At 36.1% G+C, this 10,432-nt stretch overlaps 1 pseudogene; it reads right to left on the bottom strand.

Annotated features, from left to right (window-relative positions):
* Positions 1–7,114: 7,114 nt before the first annotated feature.
* Positions 7,115–8,042, bottom strand: LOC145513784 (olfactory receptor 4A47-like; annotated as a pseudogene).
* Between the last annotated feature and the right edge of the window lie 2,390 nt (positions 8,043–10,432).

Raw genomic sequence — 10,432 nt, 5'->3', positions numbered from 1 at the left:
TAGATTCTGTAGCTTTGTTGTCAAAATCCTGAAGCATGTTTTATTCCCAAGAGTAGTGTACTAAAGAGTAATTTTCCCATAGCCTAACCAATATTGTCATTATTGTATACATAGTAACCAAACTGTAAGGTAAAAAATCATCTCATTTTAATTTGCCTCCATTCAATCCTTCATTCATAGAATTTTATTGATGGCATAAATAATAAAACTATATTATTTGTCTCCAGATAAAGTTAGATTAGATGAATGTAATGTCTATATAGAGATACAAATCTATACATATATCCAACATAAGCTAATAATAAATTGTTTAGTACACTATGTATCGGACATTTTACTAATAATCTACACGTTTTCTCATTTATTTTTAATTTAATTTTTACTTGAAGGATAATTGCTTTATAGATTCTTGTTGTATGTCTCTGCTGCTGCTGCTGCTAAGTTGCGTCAGTCGTGTCCAACTCTGTGTGACCCCCATAGACGGCAGCCTACCAGGCTCCGCTGTCCCTGGGATTGTCCAGGCAAGAACATTGGAGTGGGTTGCGATTTCCTTCTCCAGCTGTATGTCTCAGGGAACTCAAACGGAGGCTCTGTATCAACCTAGAGGGGTGTGATGAGGAGGGAGATAGGAGGGAGTTTCCAGAGAGAAGGGGTCATCTATACACCTATGGCTGATTCATGTTGATGTTTGACAGAAAACAATAATTTATTTTTTAATTGGAGGAAAAATGATTTGCAATGTGCTTGTTTCTGCCATACAGTAATATGAACCAGCCATAGTTATGCACATATCCCTTCCTTCCTGAGCCTCCCTCCCCTCCCCTTATCCCACCCTGCTTTGCATCATCACAGAGTGCCAGGCTGGTCTCCCTCTGTTACACAGCAGCTTCTCACCAGCTATCGATTTGTTTTCCTATTTAAACCTCACAATTAACTATGATGATGCACATTTTCTGGCCTAGATATAGCAAAAAATTAATTTGCTTGTCACTTTAGAGTTGGCAATTGAAAAAGGCTTGATTTGAGTGCAAGACACAAATTTACAGTTGATACCATTTCTTGTGACTGAATTTGTCATGGAGCTAAATGATTTATTCAATCAAATCCTGGATAACAGGAAGGTGAGGGCAATGACCTGGATTGTCATTTTTAAGGAGAAACAGCACACTGTGTTCCTCAGAAAACCTATGCCCCAAGCACAGGCATCATCAGTAGACACTGTCTCAACTGAAGGATTTTAAAAGGGTTATTGCTGATGATTAGTCTTCCCAACTCACTGTGTTTTCCTTGAAAGATGAGTGGAGATGGAATGATCTGCAGTATCACTCTGAAATAAATTACTACCTTTGTAGATACAAAAACTATTGCTTCCTTGGAATGCTTCCAGAAGGAGGGGTCTTGATCGTTGAATAACCTTTCTTGATTTTACCACCATCTCCCTGAGCACACCATCAGCATCACCCGGCACCAACACCAGCACCACTCCTGTGGGCAGAGCTGCTCACAAATAATTGTATGTGATTGCATACATATGCATAATCCAACTTAATCGTTTCATTAAATGACTAGAATCATTAACTGATAAAAGTAGAAAGAAAAACACCACATAAAGTCTTCATCAAAGATAATTACTAGAAAAAACAAATGTGTACAAGAGGAAAGCAGAAATACACATGTACTACATACACACAGACACACATAGGAAATTTCATAAAGACAGGAAACCAAAAAGTTAACTAAAACTATCCTATATATACCAGCTACTCCTGTTTCATCTTTATCTAAGTCACATCTCTGAAATATAAACACACTCTTGTGTTTGTTAATCTCTTGATCTGGATAGAGACAGAAAGGTAGACACTTTTGATAATTTTGATAACCTGCTGAAAGATATTAAGTCAGCTTAAAAGTTGATAGCTTAAGTCTCTTAATCCTGAGGCTACAATCTGTTTGTAGAAAAAACCAGCAAACTATTCATACATTTTAAAAGTAATTTAATTGTACCTGTGTCTAATTGATTCAAGAATTTCAATGATTTCAAAATAGTAGTTCAAATTAATAAGACCGTGTTTAATACTCAAATAAGTTGTTAAAATCACCTCAAAAACTTAAGCTCATGTCATTGTTGTGACCCCTAAACCCAGCTAACTGTGGTCCCAGTAGGCAAAGACAGAGATTATGTAGGTAAATTCTCTAGGATCATATTGGGGTAACCAAAGGTTTGACCCCAAGGATCAAAATCTCCTCTCCCGTATCTCCTGCATTGGTAGGCAGATTTCTTACCACTGAACCACCTGGGAGACCTGCTAATGACACCTATTAGAATAGATATTATGAAAAAAATAAAAATAAAACACATGTAGGAGAGAAAACGGAGAAATTAGAAAATGTGTGCATTGTTTGTGGGAATGTAAAACAACATAGCTCCTGTGGAAAATACTATGGAAGTTCCTAAAAAAAAAAAAAAAAAAAAAGCCCACAAAGTATCATATGATCCTGCAATTCCACACTTGGGTACATATCCAGAATATGGAAAGCAGTGCTTCAAATGGATATACTTATACCTATTTCCATGGAAGTATTATTCACAATAGTCAGGAAGCAGAAGCAACTGAACAGTTTACTGATAGCAAAATGTATAAACAAAATGAGCTATATGTATAAGTAGAATATTGTTGCTGTTATTATTTAGTCTCTAAGTTGTGTCTGATTCTTTTGTGACCCCCATGGACTTTAGCCTGCCAGGCTCCTCTGTCCATGGAATTTCCCAAGCAAGAATACTGGAGTATTTTGCCATTTTCTTATTCAGTGGATCTTCCTGACCCATTATTGAACCCGCATCTCTTGGCTTGACAGGAGCATTCTTTATGGAATGTTATTCAGCCTGAAAAATGGAAGAAATTATCACCTACCTAAAACATAGATTAACCTAAAATGAATTACACTAAGTGAAATAAGGCAGTCACAAAATGACAAATATATCATTCTCTTTACATAAGCTATTTAGTAGTCAAATTCACAGACAGAAAGTAGAGTGATGGTTGCCTGGGGCTCAGCAACAGAGAAATGGGGAATTATAATTCAATGGGTATGTTGTTTGAGTTAAAGAAGTTGAAAAAAATTCTAGACAGAAAAGCTGATGATGTTTGCATAACAATGTAAATTTAATAACAATTCTACTCAAATATACACATAAAAATGGTTAAAACTGTAAGTTTTTTTTTAATGTACATTCGAATCAGTTCTAATGAGGTGGATGATACTGGAGCCTATTTATTATACAGAGTGAAGTAAGCCAGAAAGAAAAGCACCAATACAGTATACTAACACATATATATGGAATTTAAAAAGTTGGTAAAGATAACCCTGTATGTGAGACAGCAAAAGAGACACAGATGTATAGAACAGTCTTTTGGACTCTATGGGAGAGGGCAAGGGTGGGATGATATGGGAGAATGGCACTGAAGCATGTAAATTATCATATGTGAAACGAATTGCTAGTCCAGGTTTGATGCTTGATACAGGGTGTTCGGGGCTGGTGCACAGGGATGACCCGGAGGGATGGGATGGGGAGGGGGTTCTGGAAGGGGAACACATGTACACCCATGTCGGATTCATGTCAATGTATGGCAAAACCAATACAATATTGTAAAGTAAAAAAAATAAAATAAAATAAAAACTGTAAGTTTTGTATTATGTATTTAATCACAATTTAGAATTACATTTAAAAATTAAGATGATTTACTTATTTCGTTCATGACATGAACATATACTATAGCAGGACACCTGAAAGTATATGCAAAGATCATTAGCTTCAGATGCTGTGCTTAATCGCTCAGCTGCGTCCGACTCTTTGTTACCCTATGGACTGTAAACTGTTAGGGTCCTCTTTCCATGGGGATTCTCTAGGCAAGAATACTGGAGTGGGTTGCCATGCCTTCCTCAGATACAACTGGGTAATTTAAGAGGTAGATACATCAATACAGTAGCAAAACTACTAAATTAGAATCTCTAGAGCTGTGTCCTGAGAATCTGCATTTTACAAAGACCCTAATTCTGACAGTATATTAAAGTTTGATAACTAATTGTGCAATAGGAAAATCTAAATTGTTTTTTTTTATGGAAAATAATTGCCTTCCTGCACTTTTCCTTTATCAACATCAACATACTTTTGATAAATTGTTCATTTGATCCTGAACCATAGAAAGTATCTTTTCTCTTCTCCATTGAAACAGCAAGTCATTTTGTGTTGTGAAGTCATCTTGTTACTTCAGAATTTCCTCAGAGCATTTTTCACCTCTAAATTTGAGTGTGTAGATTTTGTTGTTGTTCAGTCACTTAGCTATGTCCAACTCTTTGTGATCCCATGGAGTGCAGCACACCATGCTTCCCTGTCCTTTACTATTTCCCAGAGTTTTTCCACTCAGTCAGTGATGCTATCCAACCATCTCATCCTCTGTCGTCCCTTTCTCCTCCTGCCTTCAATCTTTCCAATCATCAGGGTCTTTTCCAGTGAGTAGGCTCTTTGTATCAGGTGTAGATTTTAGAAATTTTAAAAGGGAGTTTTCCCTGATATAAAGCATAGTCAGAGCTTTATCAATGGAGAAGGTGGTGACTAGGTGCAAATATATAAATTTTCATCAAACAAAAGCTAAGATGACAAAAATGATTTGAGGAACACAGGTGGAGAGGGATTTGCATCTCTGTTCCAAGCTATAGGTCTATAGCATAAGATGTATGAAGGATACCATCAAAGTAAAGAGCAAATTAACAAATGAATCTAATACTGCAACAAGACCAAGGATATGCATTTCCATGAAGTCAAGTTTCAACAAAGAGTGAAAGTCTCACGTAAATGGTCTATGACATCAATCTACAGACAGACAGCCACACTACAAAGAGGATCCAAATAGTTGCAAGGACAAACCCTTTAGTTCATGCCACTCAAAAGAAGCCACATTCCTGTAACTCACAATGGTTTCATAAAATAGGCTTTTGTAGATAGCCACATATTGCCATTGGTAACCACAGTGGGCAGAACGATCTCAGTAGAATCAAAAATGTTGAACAAAGACTTGAATCATGCAGTTTCTGAGAGTTTTGTTTTTTTTTTTTCCTCCATACAACAATGGTCAGAAAGCACTTTAGAGATCTTGGACAAAGAACAGCAGCTATCTATAAGAGATGAGTGACACAGACAGGAAATGTAAGCATGTGTATAAAAGATGACTTGCTAAGTGAAAGACTCATTATGTTCAATTCTCAATACTCTGATATAAAAATCTTCCTAAAGTAGTCTCCCTAAACCTTATTAAATCTCCCTGAAAACGTGTGACTAAATTATTTTAAACTATTTGAATTTAATTGCAAATTTATTTTAATTTTAAACTTAGAGTGTTTTTCTTATTTACATTTAAACTTATTTTACTTTAAAGGCTTTTGAAAGATAAAGAAACAGATTTAGTGACCACCTCCTGAGATAAGGACTGGAGAAAATTCTGAGAAATAAATGCATTCTACACTTTGTCCCATTATGTATGGCTTTCATTTTTATTATTTATAATTTTTATAATTACAATTATCTATTACATTTAAAGTTTACCTTAAAAAAGTAGAAGTATTTAAAATCAAAGAAGATAGCTCATTTATTTAAATATTTTACATAGTATAAGAAAAATAATTAAAGCCAAGACTAACTAAACATGACACTCTCTGAAAAAAAAGTAAAATAGATAAATACGATTAATAATGTGCGACTATATAGAAATTTCCTTACTAAATCATTATATATATTGCCTTTCTGCTATACAGGCATTACACATATCTAAGTAGAATAATAAAAAATAATTATAGACTTTATCTTTTAGCAGGGATGGAAAATAATATTCATAGCACAGCTATTTAGGTCATTATTTAACTAGAATTATCATAAATTATTTGAAGAAAGGGAAATCAGCATTAGATTTATGGCTTCTGAATCCAGAAAAATGCAGCCTAATGCCCAATGTCTCTGTTCATGGTGTGTGATGCACTTATTTACTACAAAATATGATGTTTATTGTGTATCTATTCTTCATAGCATTTGTCATATCTAATTCCACAGATTAAAGATTCATGGGCTGACATTGGGGTTGCAACTATATAACACTCTTAATTCGTCAATGGGTTAGTCAATGGGAAGATTTTAGCAGGTCTTACCTATATGAAAATGTAGATAACAATGAAAACAACCATAGTGATGTGAGCACCACAGGTCTGCTAATAACAAAATTTCAAAAGGACTTCATTGCAGAATCATTTATCCAAGAAAAAGGCAGAAAAAAACATAAAGAGGATTGGATACCTAAATTCTAGTGCATCTTTATAAAGAACAGTATGCACAGAACAGAACTGCATAAACAGTATGCAGAAACTAGAATGAGTTAGAGCTCTATAGACTGATACATAAAGATCTTCAGGACCCTAGGTAGTAAAATAGAAAATTTACTTACAAAGGCATAAACATAGATACATAAAAATACACTTGATCTATATTTGCATCTGGACAAATTAGAGACCCAGTTATGGAATATGGAGGAAGTTTTTTCTGTAAGATTTCATTTTGTATGCATTTTATTTTTAGTATTTATTATTATCCCATCATACATTCAATCTTTAATTGAAAAATTAAAATATTATAGTAAAATTTTCATGTGTAAGACAAATGAAATTGAACAAAGAAGGTCTACATAGCATTAAATATTTTAAGTAATACAATAAAAACAATAAGCAGACAAGGTTCTGAGCTAAAAATCAAACTAACAATGAAAAAGTAACAAAAGTAAATACAAAGTTAATTTAAAATTTCATTAGCTAATGTGTTACATGTTAGTTACTGACACCCTACTGTAAATGCATTCATCCATTTAAGTGTAGTGCTAAACCAGATGTTATAAAGTTTATATTATAACAGGGAATTGTAATTAATAGCACAAACTTAGAGTTCATCATTTATTATAATTATCTTCATTTCTTGAGAAAAAAAAGGAAAAGTTGCATTTATGAAGATATTTACATTCCAAAGAGATTGGCCCGATTGCTTAATTTGTAACTTCATGAAGGTTAATGCACTTATTTAAAACTTGATCGGCATTTTTCTTCTCCAGAGCTTCTTCATAGCATTGGTCAACTCAGAGTTTCTTAGGCTGTAGATTAATAGGTTAAGCATGGGGGTTATGACTGCATAAAACACACTCAATGATTTGCCAATGGCGAAGGTCTTAGCGGGTCTTGCATACATGAAAATTCAGGGAACAAAGAAGCAGATACCCACAGTGATGTGGGAACCACAGGTCTGGAGGGCTTTCTGCCTCCTTTCCTGACTCAGGTTCTTCAGAGAGTGCAGGATGACTCCATAGGAGACGAGTAAGAGCAGAAACACTATAAGGCACATCAGTCCTCCATTGGCCACCACTAAGATGTCATTGACATAAGTGTCAGTACAGATCAGTTTCAGTAACAGAAATATGTCACACGTAAAGTGATCAATGACATTGGGACCACAGAAGGACAGCCCATAAAAGTGATAATCTGAATTACTGAGTGCAGGAACCCTCCAACCCAGGACACCACCAGCAGCACAACACACACCCTCTGCCTCATGATCACCAAATAATGCAAGGGCTTACAGATGGCCACATAGCAGTCATAGGCCATCACCAGCAGAAGAATTAACTCTGATCCACCAAAAAAGTGATCTATAAACAGCTGAGTCATGCAAGATTTAAAGGATATGGTATTTTTTTCTCAAAGAACAAATCTGAAATCAACCTGGGGGAGATAGAAGAGGAATAAATTAGGTCTACAAATGATAAACTAGCAAGAAAGAAATACATAGGTGAGTTCAGGGTCTTACTGACAGTTACGGTCAGTACAATGAGAATGTTGCCAATCATAGTTAAAATGTAGAGAAACAAAAACAGAACAGAAAGGACTTTCTACCCCTTTGGGTTCTGTGTGAGGCCCAGGAAGAGAAAATAAGTTATATTGCTTCCTGGTTCCATCTAGTCTGTACAGAAACTGACTTCTTCACTTATTAGAAGGTGCTTACCTACAAATAAAAGGAGGAAATCTTTTAAATACATTGTAAGTTTAATCTTTTATTTATTCATTCAATTAGAAGAATGTGTAAGAATTTATTTGTGTCCAATATGTCATAGATATTGTGATTACCAAGTTGAACAAGGCATAGTCCTCTGCCCTTAGTAATATATGACAAGATGAAAAATGACATACCGATATAATGTGTGCCATTTTAAGAATTTTCAGACAATGTTAGGGATCACAGTGTAGGAATATATCAGATGAACTGGAATCAGAAAAGGCTTCCTAGAGGAAGCAATATTTTTGCTGAGTTTTAAAGGAAAAATGAAAGAATGAGAAAAGATAGGAAGGAAATACCATGGAAAGATACATCACTTATAGCATTATAAAGCTTTCATACTTGAGAACCACATAAGCTAATTCACACATTCAGTGAGAATAGGTGAAACTCTGCCCTGGACTGTCAAAGGACTCACTGAAATGTCTTTCTGAGGGTTGTTAGCAGGATGCTCCCCATTTCTTGACCAATAAATACTGATGTCATCCAATGTTGTCTCAGCCCCAACCTCTACATACATTATCAAATTACGTTATGCTATATCTGCAATTTTGGGCATCAGTAGTTTAATATCAATTTAGTATATATGATAAAAAATTTTAATTTTCCACAATAAAGAGGTGTTTCCCATCTCATTAAATGGTGGCACCTTCAATGGAACCGCTCAGACAGAAAATCTCACTGAGTTCTTCCCTTTCTTTTCATTTCCATATTTTGATCTTTGTCAAAATCTCCTGTCTCTACTTTCAAAATATATCACAAATTTGGTCATTCCTTATCCCTCATTTTCTTCCTGGCACACTGCAACAGCCTCCTGACATGTCTCTCCAATTTTATTCTGGCCTACAACAATTTGTTCTCCTGAAACATCTCAAATTATACTTTATAAAACTTCTTTCAGTTATGTCACTCAATTCCTCAGATCCCTTATCAGTTCAGTTCACTTCAGTCGCTCAGTCGTGTCTGATTCCTTGTGACCCCATGAATGGAAGCACGCCAGGCCTCCCTGTCCATCACAATTTCCGGAGTTTACCCAAACCCATGTCCATTGAGTCGGTGATGCCATTCAACCATCTCATTCTCTGTCGTCCCCTTCTCCTCCTGCCTTCAATCTTTCCTAGCATCAGGGTCTTTTCCAATGAGTCAGCTCTTCACATCAGGTGGCCAAAGTGTTGGAGTTTCAGCTTCAACATCAGTCCTAAATGATGGACTCCTTTAGGATGGACTGGCTGGATCTCCTTGCAGTCCAAGGGACTCTCAAGAGTCTTCTCCAACACCACAGTTTAAAAGCATCAATTCTTCAGTGCTCAGCTTTCTTTATAGTCCAACTCTCACACCCATACATGACTGCTGGAAAAACCACAGCCTTGACTAGACAGACCATGGAGTAACAGGCAAATTTGGCCTTGGAGTAGAGAATGAAGCAGGACAAAGCCTAATAGAGTTCTGCCAAGAGAAAGCACTGGTCATAGCAAACACCATCTTCCAACAACACAAGAGAAGACTCTACACATGGACATCACCAGATGGTCGACACTGAAATCAGATTGATTATATATTTGCAGCCAAAGATGAAGAAGCTCTACACAGCAAAAAAAAGACTGGGAGCTGACTGTGGCTCAGATCATGAACTCCTTATTGCCAAATTCAGACTTAAATTGAAGAAAGTACGGAAAACCACTAGACCATTCAGGTATGACCTAAATCAAATCCTTTATAATTATACAGTGGAAGTGAGAAATAGATTTAAGGGACTAGATCTGATAGACAGAGTGCCTGATGAACTATGGGCGGAGGTTCGTGACACTGTATAGGAGGCAGGAATCAAGACCATCCCTAAGAAAAAGAAATGCAAAAAAGCAAAATGGCTGTCTGACGAGGCCTTACTGTGAAAAGAAGCTGTGAAAAGAAGGGAAGCAAAAAGCAAAGGAGAAAAGGAAAGATATACCCATTTGAATGCAGAGTTCCAAAGAATAGCGAGGAGAGATAAGAAAGCCTTCCTCAACGATCAGTGCAAAGAAATAGAGGAAAACAGTAGGATGAGAAAGACTAGAGATCTCTTCTAGAAAATTAGAGATACCAAGGGAAAATTTCATGCAAAGATGGGCTCAATAAAGGACAGAAACGGTAGGGACCTAACAGAAGCAGAAGATATTTAGAAGAGGTGGCAAGAATACACAGAGGAACTGTACCAAAAAGATCTTCATGACCCAGATAATCACGATGGTGTGATCACTCACCTAGAGCCAGACATCCTGGAATGTGAAGTCAAGTGAGCCTTAGAAAGCATCA

This window comes from Giraffa tippelskirchi, chromosome 7 (genome assembly GCF_054371585.1).
Source record: "Giraffa tippelskirchi isolate mGirTip1 chromosome 7, T2T-mGirTip1v1.2.pri, whole genome shotgun sequence".
Taxonomy (NCBI): domain Eukaryota; kingdom Metazoa; phylum Chordata; class Mammalia; order Artiodactyla; family Giraffidae; genus Giraffa; species Giraffa tippelskirchi.
The sequence above is the reverse complement of the archived record's forward strand: the minus strand, read 5'-3'. Positions and strand labels throughout refer to the sequence as shown.